Source organism: Amblyomma maculatum, chromosome 1 (genome assembly GCF_055883805.1).
Source record: "Amblyomma maculatum isolate TAMU_Amacu chromosome 1, ASM5588380v1, whole genome shotgun sequence".
Lineage (NCBI taxonomy): Eukaryota > Metazoa > Arthropoda > Arachnida > Ixodida > Ixodidae > Amblyomma > Amblyomma maculatum.
In genome coordinates, this window is record NC_139344.1 from 114,269,298 (window position 1) to 114,292,707 (window position 23,410).

A 23,410-nucleotide genomic window follows, 5' to 3' on the forward strand; every position below is an offset into this window, starting at 1 on the left:
TCTTTCCGTGATTTGAACTTTCAGGTGTTGACTTAGAATCACAACCGGCCTAAATTCGATAAAAACGGTATGTGTGATTCTAAATATTTATAGATTGATATTCTGAATACTGGATGGTGCGGTCTGTACATGTGGATAGCATAGCGAGGCGAACATTATGCACGTGATGGAGCTCAATTAAGATACCATTAGTTAAATAAACATAATAAACTTTTTTTAAATTTCTTTTAGACGCAAAATTGTATTTCAAAAATTGAAGGTTATTAAGAACGAAACCGAGCCCATTCTTTTTTAATTTTCTGAATCGGCATTTGGGTTAAAATATTAAGGTAAAAAGTGCCTTTGGGAACTTATGTTGGCATTTACATCGATAGACTAGCTTTCCTATCATTACTAATACAGCAATTAAAGACGTGAGTTTGTGTTTCACGGTACTGATAAAGGCAACACGAATTCAATGAGGTACAATGGGCACGGCGTCCCTTTATAAATGTGCGAAGTCGGAAAGCCAACTTACGAACTTTCAGAATCCTATTAAACATGAAATGCCTTTAGCGCCCGTTGTCGCCGGCCTTCAGGTGAAATCGAGCCAACATCAGGAACCGATTTTTCGTCATCCGGGCACCGAAACGAAAACATCCGGGCAGCGAACAAGATTTAACGAGACGAGTTGTCCGCTATTTAAGCACTCAAAGAGCCGGCATGGGTCGCAGAAAGTGTCTGTCAGCTCCAAGATTCACATCTCTGGACTCCCGCCATTTAGCCGGGTCTGAATTTAGCCAAAATGTGGCCAAAATTATGGCCAAGTCAGTGGGACTTCCAAATTTAGGAGGCCACCCTCAAAATTTGGTCCTTGGACCCCCGAAATTTGACTTTGTTTGAATTTGACCAAACCTTATGTCGAAACTAATTTGACTACGGCAAACTCAGTGGAGACTTAAACATTAAGGTAGGCTATTCCCAAAATTTGGAATGCTTGCACCCCCCCCCCCCTTTCGCGTGAGAGCAATGGAGCCTGATGTAAGGGGATGTAGGAAGTGTCTCGCGAAAAGTGGTCAGTTGGCGAGTTACGTGTAACAGCAGAAGACTGTTCGCTCCTGTCGCAACACCGTTCACGAATGTGGCAAGGCCGCCACGGAGCTAATATTTAAGCCTTTCATGCTTATATCTACTCTCGGTTAAAGGAGAGGAATTTCTGAATGTTTGATATTTCGACCTACAATTCCCATTCAAAGGATTTAAAAACTGTATTCGCCTTTGCTGCTGACGGCTTGCAATTCCGCTATATAATCTTGCAATCTAAAATTGAGAATGAAATAGTTCAGTGGTTCTCAGAAATGGGTGTGTCGGTATCGGTACCCCTTGTGGATCAGTTGAAATTGTGGGGGACCGATTGAGACGAGAGGCGACCTTGCGCGGACTGCTGCCGTCGCTGTTCTGGGGGCAGGTGGCGGAATTGGGATTGAGTCAAGGATAAACTGGCCTCTAAAAAACGCACACTTGATAAGCCAGTGCGTCACGGCCTGCAGATGATTTGGGGAAGAGGCGACGCGTCGGTGCCGGTATGAATGCCGCTAGAAGGGACGCCGCACGCTCGTCGGACACCCGAGACGCTTTGCATTACAGCCCTGCCCAGCAGTGTAGCCAAAGTGAGTGAATCAACTTTACTGTCCGATGGAAAAGGCTTCTTTCCCAGAGGAGAGGCGGCTAGGCAGGTGAGAATCCGCTTCGGATGCTGGCCGAAATCCAGGCTTCTCCATTATCATCCCAGCCTTCTCTACAATCAATGTTATTGCCCTGTCTGGGGAATGCAAACACTCCCATGTTATGTGGTCCAGGGTACCCCTCTCCCCGCAAGCTTTGCAGCTCTCATCTTCAAAATCTGGGAATATATTTTTATTCAAGACCGGATTTGGATAAGTATATGCTTGCAGACGCCTCCATGCCGGCATCTGTTTTCCATTTAGAGTCTTGTCTGGAGGGGGTAGTTCCTGCCTTATGTATTGCGTCACATCATAATACGACAGCAAAGCCCTCTTCTGTTGTAGCCTTCCTCGGCTGGCTCATTCCGACCTGCTGGATCTCGAGCCAGGTTGTGAGCAGCCTTGTTGCCGCTAACCGATTCGTGCGCTGGGGTCCAAATAAGAGTACTATCCAATTCTTTTTGTCTTAGAATTTAGAGTGCCATGGCAGATATCCTCCGGCTACCAAAATTTTGATTGGAGTTTTATTGTCGCTCGAAACATACGTGGCCTTTGTGCCGACGCAAGCGAGGGCTATTGCAACCTCCTCGATATTGCCGCGAACGATTCGTCTTTGTTTGTTCTTTTTGGTAGCCGCCGGCACGCGGCCTTATATGATGCTAGCGCGAGGATCCATTCTGCCCTGTTTTGTTCAAGCTCGTTGTCGCGAGACGCTGCTTTATCATTCTCTTTGTCGTGCAAGATGCGTCGAGAGGAATCTGGAAGATTCCTGCCACTCGCGTGTGTTTCTGCAATGCTCCAGATTACGCTAGTGACAGTCTGCGGCTTTATCTCGAGGTTTCCTTGCCGCCTTTAAATTGAGCGTTGGCGCGTGCGACGAGCATTCTTTGTTCGGCGACTGACGAACACACTTGCTTTTTTCGCCGGCGCCGAGTCACTTAGTTCTTTTGCGGGCGCAAGTCAGCCCAATAAGGAGTTGATTTCAGTGCTATTACACCTGTCTCTTCTTTTGGCGCCTATGACTTTGTCACCACTACGTGACAATATCATCTCACGCGATCTCTCCGTTTGCGCACTCTTCTGGCGTTGCTTCGCTTTAAGAAACTAAAGTCGGCTTGAACCTCCGTGCTTTTAACTCTGCACATCTGTGTCTAGCCAGGCCGCAGCTATCGCTTAACGTCTTTTATTTTTTTAGTTTTTTTTTTTTTCGGGGACGTGGGTTCCGGGGGCCACGAAAATAGCTCACTCGCCGTCCGCGAAAGGTAAAAGAATTGGCTCGTCTGCCGGGACGAGAACCGCGTTTACCGGGGCGAGAATCGCGTCTGCCGGGGCGACGGCCCCCACCGCCTGAAGCGCTAAAAAATCCCTCAAAATCCGCGAGTCTTAAGCCCGGGGGCCCGGTCGCTAAGGACAAAAAAAAAAAAAAAAAAAAAGAAAAAAAAAAGGGGGGTCCCGGTCCCCCATTTGAAGGACGCTGAAATAGTTTATTACTTTACCTAGTTATTTAATCACGTCTAAATTTAGCTCTATCACGTATTATTGCGATCAAAAGAATGCGAGTGGGCAGAACAAAAATTTCGGCGCAGTCAGATGACCAGTCGCCTGATTGCTTCGTTTTCTGAGTAAAATGCGCAGACTCTATCTCCTGGCAACAACGCTTCCTGACTGGATTCCGAGGCATATAGCTGCAATGATTTTCTTTCCCCAGAAGACGCGCCCGCAAACTTTTGATTGTGGTAGCGCGTAATGTCCGCCTTGCTGTACAATCCGTATGCGGGGACCACGCCGACGAGTCTCGCAAGAGTCTCAAATGAATCACAACATCACCCAGATGGAAAATGTCGACACAAGGCTAGTGTGGCTGCGAGCACAACCAAAGTTAAGCAGCAGGAGGTCATGGATCTGTTATGAATCTGCAGCGGTAACCCTTGCTGATATATTCCGAGGCAGGTGAAAATGAGTTTATAATAATAATAATAATAATAATAATAATAATAATAATAATAATAATAATAATAATAATAATAATAATAATAATAATAATAATAATAATAATAATAATAATAATAATAATAATAATAATAATAATAATAATAATATTATTATTATTATTATTATTATATTATTATAATAATAATAATAATAATAATAATAATAATAATAATAATAATAATAATAATATTATTATTATTATTATTATTATTATTATTATTATTATTATTATTATTATTATTATTATTATTATTATTATTATTATTATTATTATTATTATTATTATTATTATTATTAAATCAAACGCCGGAACTTTCAGAATGCGTAGCTCTAGTTTATGCACAGCACGCCGTTAGAAAGAATACTTTCGGAATAAAGAAAAAAAAAACAAGTGCGAGATTAATTTCAGACAGCATGAACCAAGTCAAGCGAGCCAATACGAGACTTACTCGGTCTTTGCGTGTACCTATAAGCTGCGCTCAGCGCGAACAATATACCGTGGGATTAGTGAGTGCTGAGCGGATTTAACTTCTGCATATATATTTTTTCTTTTGCTGCACTTCAGCACTGAACGAAAACGGGTAGGAAAAAATTAGTTACCTGCGATGTAGAAGGACTCAAGAGACAGACTATACGACCGGAGAACAGAACGTACAACTAAAGCAAAACTTAAAAAATTTTCTCAAATTGGGTTTTGCAGAGACTTTTCGTTTCTTTGGGTCCTTTAAGGTTGGGTTCATCGGGCACCTAAATTGCCACCATCCCAACTTTCCTTTGCCCATTTTATTTTGGCTGTAATTGCTGCAATGCTGTTATTGCTTACTGCGGATGGTTTTGTTTCATGGCTCATCATCATCATCAGCCTGACTATACCCACTGCAGGGCGAAGGCCTCTCCCATATTTCTCCACTTAACCCGGTTCTGTGCTAGCTGCATCCACTTGACCACTGCGAACTTCTTAATCGCATCCGCCCACCTAACTTTCTGCCGGCCCATGCTACGCTTTCCTTCCCTTGGAATCCAGTTTGTTACCCTAAGCGACCATCGGTTATCCTCTCTTCGCACTACATGCCCTGCCCATGCCCATTTCTTCTTAATTTCCACTAGTATGTCGGTAACCTGAGTTATTTCTCTGCCCCACTCTGCACGCTTTCTATCTCTTAATGTTACCCCTACCATTTTTCGTTCCATAGCCCTCTGGGTTGTCCTCAACTTAAGTAGAACTCTCTTGGTTAGCCTCCACGTTTCAGCCCCATAGGTGAGTACAGGCAAGATGCAACTGTTGTATACTTTCCTCTTGAGCGATACCGGTAAGCTGCTAGTCATAATCTGCGAGTGCTTGCCAAATGCGCTCCATCCTAATCTTATTCTTCTTGTTATTTCCTTTTCATGGTCCGGATCTGCGGTTACTACCTGTCCTAAATAGACATATTCGCCTACTGCTTCCAGTACTTCGCTACCTAATGTAAACTGCTGTTCCTTCCCGAGGCTGTTGAACATTACCTTAGTCTTCTGCACTTTTCCTGTCTAGGTCATCAATCATTATTTGCAGTTCATCCCCCGAGTTGCTTAGCAAGGCAATGTTTCATGGCTAGTCATCGTTAATTAATAGGCATTTCAGCGGGTGGGGAGACCGGGAGGGGGTGTCTCCCTGTATTCTCATTTTAGCGTGAATTTTTAGGAAGGAATGGAAGCGAAGACTGATTACGTTCCTAATTACATTTTAAAAGCTAACGAGTGGGGTGGCATGAGCTGTTTCACCGGGCCTGATGTTGCATGCCTTGGCCGGGCCCGCACTTCAAGCTGCAGGCCCGGATCGATCGGGGTTGCGCCCGTACGTAGAGGACCGATCTTCTTTTCATTATTGCAGAACGAAGTACACTTGATGTGTTACACCGGCCACACGGACGAAATAAAGCTATGGTACGCGTTGAGAAAAAAGTTAAGGTTTGTGGCTCCTTTTACTTTTACCTCACTGCTGTAGCTGTGAATAAGATGCTCGTGTACTTAGCCGGGGAACCTTGATATGATCCTATCCGCGTTTCGATTGAGCCGGAAAGCAAAACACCTGTGTACTGTGAGCTGTTCAAAGAACCCCAAGTGACCTAAATGATTTGCAGCCCTTCCCTGAAGCGTCCCTCAGATTCTGAATTGACTTAGGACGTATGCAAGCGGCTTTGGTAATGAATCTATCCCGCGAATTAGATTTCTTCGCGGACGCTTTTATATTTAGACATCGTGAACCGTAAGATATGACTGATTAAAATTCTCGTGGGAACGCAAAGTAGTTTATTATGCTTATATGAAACCTTTTTCATTCGGCCCTTGAACTTCTGAGCTGTGTCATCTCTGCGCATCTAAGACGTCACCGTTCAAAACGCAGACCGAGCAAACACGGTTGGCTATCATTTGTTGTGTGTGTGTGTGTGTGTGTGTGTGTGTGTGTGTGTGTGTGTGTGTGTGTGTGTGTGTGTGTGTGTGTGTGCGTGCGTGCGTGCGTGCGTGCGTGCGTGCGTGCGTGCGTGCGTGCGTGCGTGCGTGTGTGTGTGTGTGTGTGTGTGTGTGTGTGTGTGTGCGTGCGTGCGTGCGTGCGTGCGTGCGTGCGTGCGTGCGTGCGTGTGTGTGTGTGTGTGTGTGTGTGTGTGTGTGTGTGTGTGTGTGTGTGTGTGTGTGTGTGTGTGTGTGTGTGTGTGTGTGTGTGTGTGTGTGTGTGTGTGTGTGTGTGTGTGTGTGTGTGTGTGTGTGTGTGTGTGTGTGTGTGTGTGTGTGTGTGTGTGTGTGTGTGTGTGTGTGTGTGTGTGTGTGTGTGTGTGTGTGTGTGTGTGTGTGTGTGTGTGTGTGTGTGTGTGTGTGTGTGTGTGTGTGTGTGTGTGTGTGTGTGTGTGTGTGTGTGTGTGTGTGTGTGTGTGTGTGTGTGTTAAAGAATAGATATTCAAGCGTTCCTGCGATCTGAACTTCTCTGTCGTCCAGTTCTTTATTTGTGCGACAGAATTCTACTGGCTCGCAGTGAGTAATTTACCTCTTGCATTACCGTGAGAATGGGCCTGGGAGAGGCTGGGCTCGAGCTGTGGTCCTGGGGCTTTGGTGTAGGGTTATACTCGTGGTGACTTACTCCCATGGCATTCAGTCATTATTATGAGCCAAACTGCGCCCAGTGCCGCGCAAAGAACCCGCCTATTGATCTCCAGCCGCCCTAATTACGTTTTTCGTCCCTTGGAATTATCTTCGTTGTCATAACGGGAGCCCACCCTACGAACGCACATATATTCGCACGATCAAAGTAAGCGTCCGAAAAGCCGCAAAAATAGTGGCTTGTGAAGGGTGTTCTGACGCCTAATTTTGCCCTTACGGGTGTGAAAAGTTTCACAACATCTGCAGCGTGAGGCAGTGCTTGAAGGCGTAGATGTTATAATCGCTTTGAGCAGCCGAACTGTCTGCTGTTTTGAAAATCTCCCACGCGACAAGCTGCAGATCGTGTACTGTTAATATGTTACAATTTTTTGTTTCTGTCTCATACTGGGCACTCGGAAAAATGCTTTTTCCGAGTGCCCAGTTAACATATGCTAACACAGCTAACATATGTGAAGTATAATGTGGTAGGAGCGGAGCTGCCTCCACGCAAGGTAGGAAAAGAACAGTTTGAAGTAAAGCAGTGCTCGCAATTCTAAATGCTGCCAAATTTTTTGTCCACGTTTAGAGTGTCTAAAATGGACATTTTCTGCATTACAATGGGAGTGCCAAATACATGACTGCGAAGCTACCGAATATTGTTCATATCGGTAGCTGCAAATGGAACCAATTACCATCAGATCACTTGGATTTGAGCAGAATGCGGGAAACACAGGAAAGCTCGTATACGGACACGATCGTGTGCACGAGGAAACCTTCGGATTTCAACAACAAGGCGAAAAGGAGGTCCGTATCAATCCGCTGACCACTTCATGCAGGCGCAGATGTGCGCACGTAAATGTTCCTGCCTTTGCTCCGTGAGGTTCGGCCGCTGTCCTTCTGCGGGCCCCACCACGATGAGCGTGCTCAGCCTTTGGCTCGGTCGGACAGCTGGAGTCCACGCCGCGTGACTGCACCGCCGTCAAGGAGCCCTCCGTGACTACATAGCGCGAAACTTGACGGCCGCAACAGGCTACCGTGTGCCCACGTTGATCGGTGACGAGTTACTTCGGGCCTTTTAAGGCATTTTCAGCTGAAAGGGTGCCGGCTGGTGTGGAAAAGGTGAACCATAACTGGAATCACTCAGATCTGCTATAAAATGTAGGAATTACGTGTTTTCCTTTTTTTGTTTAGCGCTGTTTAACAGGGCTGAGATGTGATCGAACAAACGTCATTAATGCACTCATTAATGAATTTTGAATGCACTACCTGACTCCGGTTGCCGGCCTCGAAGCGGCTACTGCTGCAGTACTTGAGGTGAAAGTATACCATGCGTACGCATAAATGTACAGAGCGTGGATGTCGATTCACGCGCGTGCTTCGAACGCGATTTTTTTTATCTAAGAAAGACGTTATGTGCAATCAACCTTCCCCGCGATGCTTCGCATTCATCACCCGCATTTTAATCTCCTCGTCCTTGATGAGTCAGCAGTTTTCTTGCTGCGCTTCGCTGTTCATTGTTTAGGCTGCGCATCGTGCGTCAATTGCTACTGCTTGTTCCACAACTTCCCCACTGCGCCAGTCGTACCACAAATAGCGGCGTCACAGCAAGGCAGTGCACTTTAGTTTCAAAACAGCGTTCCCTTTATTTCGGGCCATATACTTCGTAATTCCCATTGGCATGTTGTGAGGAGATCGACATACGAGCAAGGTAAACTGGTAAACTGCAAGGAGACACTGCGAAAAAGACAAATCGCACATATGTCCTGCGAATTTCCTGGAACTTAGAATAAATTTCTAAAAATGAGATGAAAGAATCGCGCTGGGCTTACTTTTGACGTGAATAATACGCGGCTGCACGCACCCACGAGGCAGTAAGTGTCTGTTCATTAAGAAAACCGTTAGAACCAGTTTATGGCGAAACACAGTAACGGGTATACAAAACGTATTCCCGCACTGCGCAATCATCACTGAGTGTCTGGTGAAAAAGGAACCGTCTACCTCAGTTACATTATCCCTATTACATAATTATAGGTCAACTGCCGTAATGAGCGCATGGCAATGTCATAGCTACGAGAAAAGAGTGATCGAGTTTTAGCGACGCTCGTTTCTTTCCTTCTTTTTTTTTTTTTTTTTTTTTTTTTTATCAGCGCGTATTAAGTATAAGCTGGGGGCGCTATGTTTATCGCTTTCCTGATTAGAATGCGCGCAGCCGTAATATCTAGTTTAGCACTACAAAAGGCGACGAGGATGACATGAATATGACATTGACTTCAACGCTTTGTCGAGAGGACATGGAGATGAGATTTGTGTGGAAAAAGAAGCATAATCATTACAGGTTGAGGGGAAACTTCTGTGCGCTCAGATGAAGCCAAGTCTTCTATAAACTTTGGTTAACGTGCTGAGGCTCTCGCTCAACCTTTGAAGCGCGTATACATAGATTTTATATTAAGCGTTTACATCTGGCTTCATTCATGTAGTTTTTGTTTCAGGATATGGGTTTTTTAAAGGGCGACACTTATTTAATTACTGCATTTGTATACCTTCGACTGCTTGTACTGGAACTTTTGCTCATATTTTAGCCAAGTGTGAAGTGTTTCTCCCACGCAGTTCTTTTTTTTTTTCTAGAGTCGGACATTTTCGTTAGCCTAAACAACTGACCAACCGAGAGTAGCAAATCAGGAGTGACAGGTGAGTACTACTGGTATACCTCAGATGAAAGACTAAAAATCGCTGCCATGCATTTGGGCGAACGTAACCAACAAGGAATTGCGTATTAAGAGCAGTAAAAACGAAACTGCGAAACTTTCAGATCAAAGGCGGACGTACGCTCTACAGCACCGAGGTAATCTGCGGGTTCCTCGAGGCCGCGGCATGTTTGCGGCTGCGAACTTCCACTTTGCAAAACGATGGGAGAGAAAAGAATGCTCGCCGCGCACGCTTGGAAGCACTGGGTTTTGTGCGACTTCCCTTCTCTACGCGTGGTCCGATGTTTCGGGCACCGGGGTTGATGAGCTCGTCACGAATGCGGGCTTCGCTACCTTCAGTCCCTTGCCCCTGGTTTCCCCCCCTGGACTCGTGATCGCCGGAATGAGCATCTCCTTGCGTGGGAGAAGATGGGGACGCCGCCGGTGCGACAGCCCGGCAGCCATTTGCACGCGTCCATCGGCAAACAGCGGCATGAGACTGGCAAAGCGCCAAATGGTCGAAATGGTCTTTTGGGTTGATTGATGCGAGTTTGCAGCAAACATGCACAGTGTTAAGGCGTATAAAAGAACAAGATGAGAGCAACAAACAAACGCTGCAGTGCCCCCCTGTACACCTTATACCGCTGTTCGGCGTGCGCTCGCTCTTTGATTTTTCGCGATGGACATTTTTTTTTTCTTCTTTTGTCGACTTTAGAGCGGTTCTGCTATTATTAAGACCGTTTATTTCAGGACGCAAAATCTGCCCTGCAGGCGTACGTATTTATGCGTGCAAATAGTACTCACCATAAGCCGAAAAGCAAAGGCGCCAGTGTGCTGTGAGATGCTGCATGGTTGTGGACCTGAAGTAACTCCAGCTATTCAGAGTTAACTCTTAGCTTTTCACTACTGCGCCTGTCTCCCTTTCCTTGCTTTCATTCTGTACCCTTTCCCCCACGACGCGTTTAAGGCCTCCACCGAGAGTGGCATAGTAACTGCGCCTTTTCTTGCAAAATGGTTTCATTAGCATATTTATTCCCCGACCTCTGCCTAGTCGTATATACCTTTATTTTTGCCGGCTGGATGCTCAAAACATCTACATTGAAATCAAGTTGGATTCTTGTCGCGCCCATGATCATGTCACTTTTTGGTGGAGTGACCACCAGCGGTGCACTAGTGCCTCTGTGCCGTAGGGAAATAATGACAGGCAAGTGTACACTTGATATTCTCAGTAACCTTCGGAAAGAGCCGATGAAGCACTTGTAGGATGGGTGAGCCTTCTTGCTGCTGCATGGGTATTAGAAAATCGATGCACTCTGCGAGTGTTACGCACTGAAGTGTTTTGGGCTTCGCATTAAAAAAAATATATATATGATTGAATATATAAACATTACCGCTAAAATCGTTATTCCAGTTATGTATATTGGTCGTATATGTGGCGTATATATATATGGTATATATATGGTATGTTGGTTGTATATATGGCTGAGTTTTGTTCTCAGAAATGTCTAGCAAAAATGATCCAAATGGCCTCAGCAGAGCTCCTAATTGTGTGGTTCTCAATGCTGAATATAACGCTTCATTGCAGGAAAGCATTAGACGGGCAAATTTTCACCTCTCTTTGCAAATTTTTGACCAGCCGTCCGGCCGTTTGAATGCGCCCCATAGAAACCGGCACTGGCAAACCACAGTCGGTTTGAATGGGATTCGTGCCGACACCGAATCCTCTAACCACTTGAATATCGCTGCAAGGCGGGGGGTGACGTTTCTAGTCGGCTTTCCTTTCTACCTAAACCATTCGTCACTCAGCGGACGTCCTGGAGATGGCCGCCGACCTTAAATCAGGAACACCAACGATGTCGAAGAAGAGCAGGGACAAAATACAAACAAGGAAAGTGGAACTTCATTGGAGGAGGAATATATGAATTACGCGATTAGAAGAAGGCAAAGTTGAAACAGCGGCATGTAGAAGCGCATGAGACGACATTGCGGTACGCAGAAGATATCGAACGGCACGAGGATGGCGGCACTCCTGCTCGTGTTCTGAAGGAAGTGGTGCCCCAGCGCCGTGCAGAAGCCATTTAGGGTCGTCTTAACAAATTTTACGCAAGACCCCCCTCCTTTTTTTTTTTCCCCAGACTTGATTCTTTATCTAGCTCTTGTCTCGCTATAATGTGCATCTCTGTGTGGGCCAAGGCCACGAACCTTCAAATGAAGAACCTGCGTTTCTGCACACTATAGGGTAATTCCTAAAGCCTTCTTTACCAATGTCGCGTTTTTGCCAAGCGCATGCATGGTGCACATTTTCTGCTCTGCATGAGTTCCAAATATTTTTTTTTTTTTTCAAACATCGAATATTTGTCAGTGACATTAGCGTAGTATGGAAGATATCTTTAAGATAACGGCGGTTGCATTCCTTTTATTTTACACAGTGAGGATTGGGTTGTCTCGTTGATGCCGTGATGGAGACTGCGATAGAGGTTCCGGGCGATCGGATATGAGGTTGAAAGTCCGCGAAAACACAGGTAAAACGCACGGAGAATTACAAAGCACATATAGATATGGTTACGAGGACATTTAGTGTACCCGCGCAAACAGACAATGCCGCGAGAGGGCGCCATGCCGGATGCGACCTTACAGGAAAAGTTACAGCACTGCTTTGGTGTCATGTGAGAACACTCGTTAGGCGACAGCGGCGAAGGAGAGCGTTAATGAGTGGTTGCGGGGCGGTTCGTCGGGCGTGGGATTTTAGAATCAACATGCGGTCAATAAGTGTTGTGGTGTTAGCTAAGAGTGGGGGCATATTGCTCGTTCGCATCTACAAGGCTCAAGCTTCGAAGCACGCAGGACGCGCGCTGTGTGCCACAATTAGCAAACAATTAATTACCGATAATTAAGTACACCTGGCAACCAGGCTGGGAACTGTCGGATGTCGCGAGCAGTAATAGGCTCCTTTATTCCTGCGCGAACACCCGCAGAGTCGCAGTGCCGGTTGCACACGTTCGGCTGAACTTGGCGTTCAGCAGTGTGCGGGGCCTTTGTTGTTTGGACACAAACAGAATGCCGCAAACAAATGGGCTCTGGGAACAAAACAAAAAAAAAATGCAGCGCACACCTGGGGAGAGCGTGCCCGGGGATCGTCGACTGCGGATCGACACTGTGAGGCTCCGTGGACACGCACTGTGCTCGGCATGCAGCGCCAGGAATCCGGAACGGACGCCATCGGCGGGCTCTGCCAGGACCGGCCTCGCCCCAAAGTTCAATCTGATAAAGCGTTCGCGGCAACGGCGGCGCACTGCGAACGTTCCCTCGCGGACCGCATGCGGCCGGCCTGGACGCTGCGCGTACCGCGCTCTCCCCGCTGTACGGCGTCCGCCGGAAAGCGACCGCCGGGTGAAGTTGCGCGCGCGGCGAGCAAAAAGCGCTCCCAAACGGGCCGTCATTCTAGAGGTCGCCAGCCTGTGGGAAAACAATGGGCAAAGTGTACTCTCAGAAGTCTGCACTCGACTATTGCAAGCAATGGAGAAGAGCTCCGATATTCGCCCGCATAATATTCTATTGCGATGCCAGGTGTTCGTCTTTTCATTTCACATAGCCGCCCGTGTGCATTCCGCAGAAAGGTTATAGGTTCGTGTGAACAGATCCCCACTACAGCCGTCAAGTTTTTGCTCGCTCCACGATGCAAGGTCGCCAATGGGGCAAATTTAAGCGGCTGCCGGCGAAACTGGGGTCGATATGGGCTCGCACACACTCTACAACGGAAAATGCGGTTTCATCCGGCACTGAAGAGCTTTTAGCCAGCAAGCGCCCGCCATTCCCTCCTCCTGGCCGCGCGTTTCTCACTAGTACCCCTGCGATGAAACGCGCACATGCAAAGCGTCAGAAACGAATTGGGAGGCCGACTATTGCCTGCCATCTGACGGTGCCATCTTCAAAACTGAGCTTCGGAAAAGGATTCCTGACTTTTCCAATGGCGACCTGCTCACGTCGCTAAGACGCCATCGGCAGTACCCCCACATCTGTCCGTTTACAGTCTCAGCCGGAAAGTGCAGATATGGTTAACCCCGCTACGCATCCCGCGCTGGATCCGAATTATGGAGGGAAGCGGAGGCCGCTGTCCGCATGCCGTGAACTTGCGCACCGCCTGATTTGTTGAATTTCCGCCTCCATTTCGAAAACTTGCGGCGTTTCAGCGTGTGCGAAAGTGGACAAATGCCTGATCTCTGAAACCGTATTTGCTGGCTCCTAAAGTGGCAGCGCAAGGAACCGCGACTAAACAACCGGTGCGGCGGCTTTGGCTAGAGTAACTACGAGAGGTACATTTGCGTGCGCTTGGCCTGTGATCGAGGAGAGAGTGCGACCATTTTGTCCCTGCCGAGAAAACGCAGGACGGGCGCCATGCTCGCCACTTTTTTTCTTTCTCTGTACTTTTTCGCGGCACCGATGCTGTGGATCCGCCTTCGAAATAAAATTAATATGTACTACGATTGCCATCAGTGACATTATGACTTCAGCTCAGAGGAGTAAGCGGATTCTAAGAACATTGAACCGAAAACAAAAGTACAGAAACGAACGACCGCATGCAGCCTTCTTTACTTCGAAACCTGGATCTGCACGTGGATGCAATGGGTGACTATTGTCCGGCTCCCTGTGCATCAGACTGCTGCAAATTTAGCGACAGCTGTGCGTATTTGCGCCGTACCGCATTATGCTTGTTTGCGGACTCTTGTTCAAAGAAGAGAGACACGCTCACGAGGAAAACGAAACTTGTTAGCATTATCGCCATTCTTTTCTTGCGTGACCGCTGGCAGCGCACAAAAGGCTGAACTCTGGCGGACCCGTTGGGCGAATCTTGGTGAAAGCATGCGCGCCCTCCGGGTTGTCTGCTTGCGCTGGGCGACGCCTCGCGAGAGCGTGCGTCGGGACGCGGCGAAGGCGCGTCTAGCGATGGAACAGAGGAGCTGCCTTCAAAGCAAGCCAGATAGAAATCATGAGTCGCGCGACGCTGAACAAAGGCCGCTTCCGCAGGTATATCACAGCGCGCGTGCTCAGCGAGAGGCTGTGCGTGCTGTGGGCGCACTATACGGCCCTCGATCCTTTCGGAGGCCCCAGAAGTGCTTCGCCAAACTGCTCGATTCAGCCGCAGGTAACTCGGTGCAGTCACAGGTTCTCTGAAAGCGCGTTGAGATGCTTTATTTGTATGTCGAAATTATAAGCTCACAATTCCTGCGCTCGCGGCATGAATCAGATGGCAGCCAACTAGGTTAAGGGCCGACACGTGTCATTAGGTGGCACCCGAAGACGATGATGTTTTGAAAGAAGAGGAAGACACACGCGCTATCGATGCTGAACGTTGGCTTGCCTCTTCTGCACCGAGAAATACTATTGTTGGAGGTGCTGGGTCGTCTTCCTGGCACATACCCACAGTCCTCCCCGTGCTGAATATCTCCGGCCCCTACTTGTCGACACTCTAGTTCACCGAGTCAGCAACAAAAACCTTGACCTATCCCCTGAGTACGGACCCTCGCAGTCTACCACGGCGCCTCCTCCTCAACCAGCTATACAAGGCGATATATGTATTACACCCTCCACAACCAACGAGTACCGAAGCCCTTCCGCGGTACTCAGCTTGAGGACATGGATGACTGGCTGTCTCAGCATGAACGCGTCGCTGCATTCGATCAGCGGGACGACATCGGGAAGCTCCGGAACATGTTCTTCAGCCTAGAGAACGGCGCTCGTATTTGGTACGAAAACCGTGAAGGCGCCCTGAAATTATGACGTGAGTTCCACTGTAAACTGAGCGAAGCATACGCTCGCACAGATCGTCGGGAACGAGCTGAGTTAGCATGCTCGAGCCACACTGCACGCTCAGTGTGTTTACAAGGTGAATAAGCGCATAACTTGAATTCTGGCGCGTGACAGGGGCCGTTGGCAACAATGCGACTTTATTCAACATGTCATCTCTAGTAGCTCACGGCGCTCTCCTCGACGTAGATTATCTTAACGAAACTATCTCTCATAAATTATAAGCGCGTTTGTTAAAGAAATTCAAAGCGTGCGGCCATCGAAAATAGTTATGGGACACCACCGAGAGAACATATATCCGAGCGGAGTCATCTTCCTCCTCCGTATAATCTTCAATGGAAGAATAAGTTTATCGTCGCGCAATATTTGGAAGGTGGTAACCCTCAATCATTTCCTGTCATTAAGAGTTTTGGAAAACTTTCTCCGTGACTTACGATATTTGCTTCAACTGTATGTCATTTGTACGAGAGGTGGATGTGCATTATTTCCTAGTGGCATGAGAACAATGCAGCATGTATGCATGAATTACAGCGTACGTACACCTGTTTAGTCTATTGGCGACGGTGAATATTATGTGAACTTTCCAGTATGAAATTCTCGTTATGGCGTCTGAGATAACGAGTTCTTACTTACTCAAAAACATTTTCTACAAAGTTGCGACAACCGATATGTCACAAAAAATAGTGCTGTTTTTGCTATACAAATGCAGGTAAAAACTTGCTGAAATCTGGGTTGCCTAGAGGGTTATATTTCCGCTGATTAAACAAAAGCACTTTTTTTTTTTTGAGCAAAAAGTAAGCTGACGAAGTTCTTTTCCGGGTAACAGCGCTGCTTGGTGTCACGAATGAACAATGGTAATTATTCGTGGCAATATGAAAGCGTTTTAAAAAGAGGAATGCGTCAAATAAAGTTATGTAATAGCTACTAGAGGCATCTACTCGTAAACATAGAGTTCCTTACACTACCTAGAGGGAAAGCTGAGGGCGCTGCACTTCAGCCACCATGGGCGCGCTAAGAATCATGGGCCGGTGTGCTACTTGTTGCGGGACAGTCGGTTTTTCTCGGGTACGTGGAGTGGCGTTACTGCGATGTTTCTTTTTTGTCATCATCATCATCTGAAGGTGCGTACATAGACCGCGAAAGCCATAGTAGCGAAGGCGCTAAAGCAGACGTCGTCAATAAATGGTTTCTGTTTCCCGAAATTCCACTAAAAACTTTCTTAAGTGATTGTACAGCCATAAATATTTTAATAACGTTTTTTTATTTCAAAGTTTGCCTATTAAGTGCGAAATATTGGTATTTGTGCTGCTCAAAACTAAGCCAATAGGAGAAAGAGTCATCGCTTATATTGGATAAATCTCACACTGGCATTCTGTTTCTCTCTCTTTTTGCAATTCATAGTCACAATATTCAATCTTAGGACATTATTTACGGTAGAACAACGTTTATCTTTGCATTAGTTTTGGCCAAAAGTTGTAGTTCTGCACTCGGTAGCTCTCCGGCCCATGATGCTTTGAGCGCCCATGGTGGCTGAACTGGCGTCTGAAAACTCCATGTAAACTCCCATAGACGGCAGCACAGCTTTCCCTCTAGGTAAGCGTAAGAAACTCTATGCACGTAAACGTGTTTAAATAGCAGTCGATTCGAATTTAACTTGACTACTAGACGGATGCTAAAAGGGAAGCGAAATGGTATACGACGCTTCCCCAACGCTGAAGGAGAAGTTTCTTGAAAATTTGGGTACGAAGTGCAATGCGCATTTTCGCCTTACAAGACCAACGTCAATAATTTGATTTGGTTGTTTTATGGGGCCCCGTCGCTGTGGAGCTATGGTTAAGATGCCCAAATACTGCACTGGTGTACCCTGGTTCGAACCCGATCGCCGGAGGCTGCGTTTCGATGGAGGCGAAACGGAAGGACGCCCGTGTGCCGTGCGATGTCAGTGCACGAAAAAGATACCCATTTGGTCGAACTTACTCCCTAGTCCTCCACTACCCAGCACATCTTCCTCTCTTTCCGCTTTTACTCCCGCCTTCCTCCTTTCTCTTTCAGCTCGGTTCAGGAGTTCACAGAAAAAATGTGTAACACAAGCGCTGCCTTCCCCCCAGGTGCTCCATTAATTGCCGTGAATTCAAAGCCACCACGCTTACCAGGTGCGCAAAACGACCTTGAACGGGAATCGGGTTTAATACTAAAATTTTATTTAACGCCTACATTTCCAACTTTTTTTGTCCACCCGTCCTTCCAAACCGCAACGAAATAACAAATTCAACTGCACCATATAAATCTAAAAACGGCTCAAAAATATTTGTATTGACGCATAAGTTTTCACGATGGTTACTGTTACAGAATGAAGGAATTGCGCTGAAAAGGAAGTTAGGTTGTTTACAAGGGAAATGAATCAAATCAGACCCCTCACATTTCAAGATGGGCACGCTAACGATTAGACGGCGAGGGAATGTTTGTGAAATTGAACGAATCAAAGTGGACCTACTGAATGAGCGATGTGAACGGGAGGGACCCGATATAATGCAACCGCACTCAACTTTAAGCAAATATTACACAGCACGCCAAGCGGGGAGGCAGAATTTCAGAGTTATTTGGAAGTGGTTGCGGCAGCAGAGAAGCTTTTCAGCAAAAACTGTGTGTGTGTGTGTGTGTGTGTGTGCGTGTGTGTGTGCGTGTGTGTGTGCGTGTGTGTGTGTGTGTGTGTGTGTGTGTGTGTGTGTGTGTGTGTGTGTGTGTGTGTGTGTGTGTGTGTGTGTGTGTGTGTGTGTGTGTGTGTGTGTGTGTGTGTGTGTGTGTGTGTGTGTGTGTGTGTGTGTGTGTGTGTGTGTGTGTGTGTGTGTGTGTGTGTGTGTGTGTGTGTGTGTGTGTGTGTGTGTGTGTGTGTGTGTGTGTGTGTGTGTGTGTGTGTGTGTGTGTGTGTGTGTGTGTGTGTGTGTGTGTGTGTGTGTGTGTGTGTGTGTGTGTGTGTGTGTGTGTGTGTGTGTGTGTGTGTGTGTGTGTGTGTGTGTGTGTGTGTGTGTGTGTGTGTGTGTGTGTGTGTGTGTGTGTGTGAAGGGTGAGACAAATCACAAACGCTGTTTTTCAGGAAAGTTTTACGACTGTCGCAAATTTTTTCTTAGTCGAACGGATAACTTTTCAGCATGCCACCGATCAGGCACCGCATTTCGAGCTTAGGCAAAGCTCCTTAACGCCAAACACCAAATAAACTTGTAGCCATGTCTGTCGTCCTCTCTTGGTGTATAACTCGGTCACCAACGCATTTCATTGCTCGTAGTTCTGGCAACGAGGCTTTCGCTTCTTGCTAGGAGGCGTACAATGATCACTATACTATGTGGTGGTAAGTGAGAGCGGAGTGCCGAAAAGGGGGGCAGTAACAACAACAACAAAAAAGACTTGTTTGAAATCCAGTGCGTACACGGGAAACGAGAAGGGAAGGAGAGAAGAACGAAAAATGAAGAAAGCAGCTCGAACTGGCGGAGACAATGCCCAGCCATCACGTGCTGTTGCTCCTTTTGAGAGCATCCCCTCTCCACCCCTTTCCAGCTCCCTCTTGGCCGAGGCTTTTGTCACGGTCAAGGTTTCGGAGACACGGTGGCGACACCAGTGTGTGTATGTGTCCACTGCCGGAGAGGACACTGCCGCCCGAGCCGATTTGCTTGGAGGAGCGCGCGGGGCGCACGTCCTCGCAACGAGGCGGCCAGAACCGACTAGTACGCTACGTGGCTGCGGTCGGCTGCTCGTCACTGACGCAACTTATGGGAGGGGTAGGGGGAGTCGGTTGCTGTTTCCCACGGCGAGACAGCGCGGCGTGGGGCTCGGTTCCGGGTTGCCGCGGCCCCAGACACCCCAATAACGGAACTTCGATAGGAAAAGGAGGAAGAGATTCGGAGGGGGTAGGAGTCTGCGCGGCTGCTTACGGTGCTGGAAAAAGACAATCGGTGGTGGGCCCCGAGGCGAGGTTGATTGCATCGCCTCGTCCCACGCGTGATCGCGCTAATAGCAGCGCGCAAACATTTCCGCCGCACTCAAGTACGGCGCTGCAGATGCCTGGCGCTGTCTCGCCGTGTTTGCGTCAAAGATGACGACGCCAGCACGGGGCGCAACTTTCGCTGCTTCTCGCCAATCTGCATGATGATTTTCACGTTCATATCGCGTGTGTTTTCTTTTGTTGTTGTTTTATCGTCGCAAATTCTCGCCTTGGTGCGACTTTCACTTTTCGCTATATCGTTTTTCTTTTTTCTTTCTTTTTCATCAAGTAGTGAGCGCCAAAAGGCGCTGCAGCATCGAATGTGTAACGGATGTGCAATGCTGAATATACCCGCGCGCACATATAAAAAAAAACAACAACTGTAAATTCAGGAAAGGCGGCAGGACCCAACGGAAGAGTTGGAGCGAAGGCGTGTAGGAGCGCGTAGTCCCAGTTTCAGTGAAACATTAGTTAGAAAGAAAACAAACAATGAAATTACATGTTCCGGAGAGTCCGGACTAGCGCTAAAATAAGAATAAAATGCAAATATTTCAATTCTCCATCATCTTATATAAAAGATAAGAAGCAAATAAGTGTGCAGTGAGACCGACTAGAATTCTCGCTATAGCTATATGTTCAGGCGCTCAATGTGCTGGCAGCATTAAGCACAACCTTATGAGGCGGAAATGCGCGGCGCCGCGGTGCTGGCATCCGCTGAGCCGCTATAGCTCAACGTATCGCTTACATTCTGGGAGGTGAAAATATTTTATTGACCATTTGGGGGATAGGTTTTCGTAGGTTAGGCCCCTGGAATCTGTTTCCCAAGCTAGATGGCGCGCACTAGATGGTTAATTGTGCTCATTCTGCCGACGCGACAGAAGAGAGTGCAAACGCAGTCATGTATTGGACGCAACCCTGACTGGCCCATATCGCTCTTACCTTTCGAGTGGTGCAAACATATTGAAAAACGGAGCATAGTCCTGGTATTGGCTGCCGCTGCTGCCCATGCTCTCGAGGAGTTTCTCTGATCCCCGATATGATCCCTGGCGCACCCCCATTGTCGTTGTCAAAGTTATTATTCTGATTTCCGGTTTTTTATGGTAGGCCCATACCATAAGACAGAGGTCCGCATTCTCGGCGCATAACTGGCATTCTTTAGTGTAACTTGCTGGGTCCATGGCGTATAATCTAAACTGGTAGTAATGATCTGTGTCTGTACTCGCCTGAGGTGGGCTTCCTGTTTTCTGCCGAGTCCCCTAACCGGAGGGACTTACCTTCGGTTTCTACGTTCGAGTCTGCGGTGTTGCAGTATGCCTCAATATGAAATGAGTATGTATGAGCATTCCAGCTCGTCGGGAGGAAAATAAGGAACTCGGTGGGAAAATCATCAGGGTAACAGTGTGCGCGCGCGCATTCACCGCCACTCCTAACACAAACTGATGCATTATTTCTGCTCTGTGATGCCAGGGGGTGATCCTCCCTTCAGCAAAACTTCAAAATGCTGCTTGTGAATCGGTGATAACGTATTGTGAAGCTGCGTGGGCGGCTATTAAGGCAAATATGAACCTCCTCTGCTTCGGTGAGAGTTCCGATTCTGGCCGTGCATGGCTCCGTCTACAGTGACCGCATGTTCGTTATACACTGAAGCTACTTCGTTAAAGGCGCCTGCAGCATATTATTGCGAAAGCAATACTACTCGCACTTTCAAGCCTTCGCGTGACCCGGCCGCAGCTACGTCTCACCCACGTGACGCTGTGACGTCACACTCCACGTGACACACGGGCTGGCAGGAGCAGCCAACTTGGGTCCCTCGTTTCACATGGGACGGTTATGTCAGAATCAGCCTGCTAGGACCCTGGCATTCACGTTACCCTTATAGGCCACTAAAGCACGTTCATATGGCTTGGTTAAAGCGTGGCTTTATATGTGGGCTGAGGAAGAAGAAAAAGAGAAGAACGCTCGGTCACCCGCAGCTAATGCAGCTAATGGCGTGGCCGCATCTGTGTTTCAAGGCTATGTGAAGTGCCTATGACTGTTTTGCGTTGCAGATTACCGAAACTAAATCCGTATTTATGTCGTTCGGGGGTATCCGATACTAACCTCTGTGAGTCTTGCAAAGAAATTGAATCCATGGATCATTTGTTTCTCTTCTGTCGGAGGTTCGCATCTCTCCGCAAAATTTACTTAGCGACTCCCCTTTCGAGATTAGGCCTTCCACTAACCATTCCAGTTCTCCTCTCCTTCGGGGCAAGCGTCAAGGGATATGCCTTAAAACTAGTGTGCGATTCTATTCATGATTACATAATTTCAACAGGTAGATTCCTATGCTAGGTATGAATTCGTTACTTTTTCTTTTCCTTTTTATTTTTTTGCAAATTATAGTTAAACATTCATATCTATCTGAATACTCCAGTCCTTGAACATATATATGCATAATCTACAATGCACCCTGGCCAATCCCCCGCCGTGGGTATATGTCATTTTGTCTGAGGCCATCATCATCATCATCATCATCATCATCATCATCATCATCATCATCATCAATGCTTTCGCTCAATACTTGGTTCAGCAGCGTTGAACCTTTGCAGTTTATTTTATATCATGCGGCCCTTTTATAAGTTTTTTAAGGGCCGTGCCTATGGCAGAAGTTTTCGTTATTCGTCCTGCCTCGCAAGGTTTGTCAATATCAGAGGTGAGTACGTGATCTCCGATGTATTTTGGAAGGGAGGTTCGTTTTTCTAACGCGATTACAGCAAAGATGCTAGGACACCACTGATAGGACGCTCGCTTCACCATGGCTCATGTATCGAAACAGTGTTGTGAAGGTATGAAGCAGAAAATGGTGTTGTAGAGTATGTCTCTGAATGATTACAAGTCCCTGGAGCCCCTCAGAAATGTAGTTATTAGGTGCTATTGAGCAGTGTTTCTCAGGGCGATATATTTTCTTCAGAGTGCAAGAATTTCCATCACTGCTTTTGTTAAGCTTCATGCGGATCTTCAGTTTGAAGATGGGATACACTACAGTGCAATGCCACTTGTCTTATAACGTGGCGCGCATGACTCATGCAACTGAAGCGGCCGCAGCTTCCGAAACCGAGCAACACTGCTGAAACGAGCGACTCTCCTATCTTTATCACTAATGGTTGCGTCTTTCCTCCATCATAGACTATATATATATATAGGCGCGTCAGAGGGTCACCAGTAGGTGACATGGCAATTTTACTGAAATGGAACGTTTCTATGCGTCTTTAAATCAACCTGAAAACCAGTAAAGCGCTGTTCTTAAAATAAGCTATCTTGATCACTTTTTCATCTTGTGGGCATTGTATAGGCCTCCAAATTCAGACCCTAACTGTCTGCGCAAACTGCAGGATTTTCTGTAAACTACATAAATAATAATTTTAGACTTGTTGACGTCGTCATCTGCGTTAGGCATTCACTGGTCTAATTTTGGGGCCTTTACTACTTCTAATATAACCCAGCGAGGTATGAGTATGATGCCAAGATCCTCAGACCTGAACTCTGCGCGAACTGCAGGTTCGGTAATCAACTACATAAATAAGAATGTATTTAATTAATTTATTTACTAATCCTATCGCTACAGCGAAAGAGGTGAGGACGAGACGAGTACGCAGACACAGCTCCGTGTCTGTGTACCACGCTCTTGCGTTATAACGATAATGATTATGCGAATTTGTCCACTGCTGAAGTGCGTTAACAAAGCGCACATTCGTAGGTGCGAGTTGCCGTCACGGATGAGCAGAGGCGGTTCATCCCTGGCGGCTGAGGTGCCGGCTACTGCATTGCATTCAGTCACTTTCGATGCACTGAACAAACCAGCCGACGCTTTTCAAGGTAATTTACGGAAACGAACAACCCCCTCGCTAGCCCTCCTTTATATAAGCAAGCTAGGATCCCGTTTTTCTCCTCAGTGCAGCAACTTTTTTATTCGTCAAGTGTGCCAGCAACACCCACGATTTCATCGAAAGCACCGTTTCGCTTGTAGGGTCGCTAGCACATCAGCCCAAGGGCAAGCGTCCCCGTGCCTTGCGGGTGCATTTCATTGGAGCCTCGCACCCGATGACCCGGTCTGTCCTCGTCATCGCTGCGGTGACAGTACAAAGGAATTGTCTCTGTGG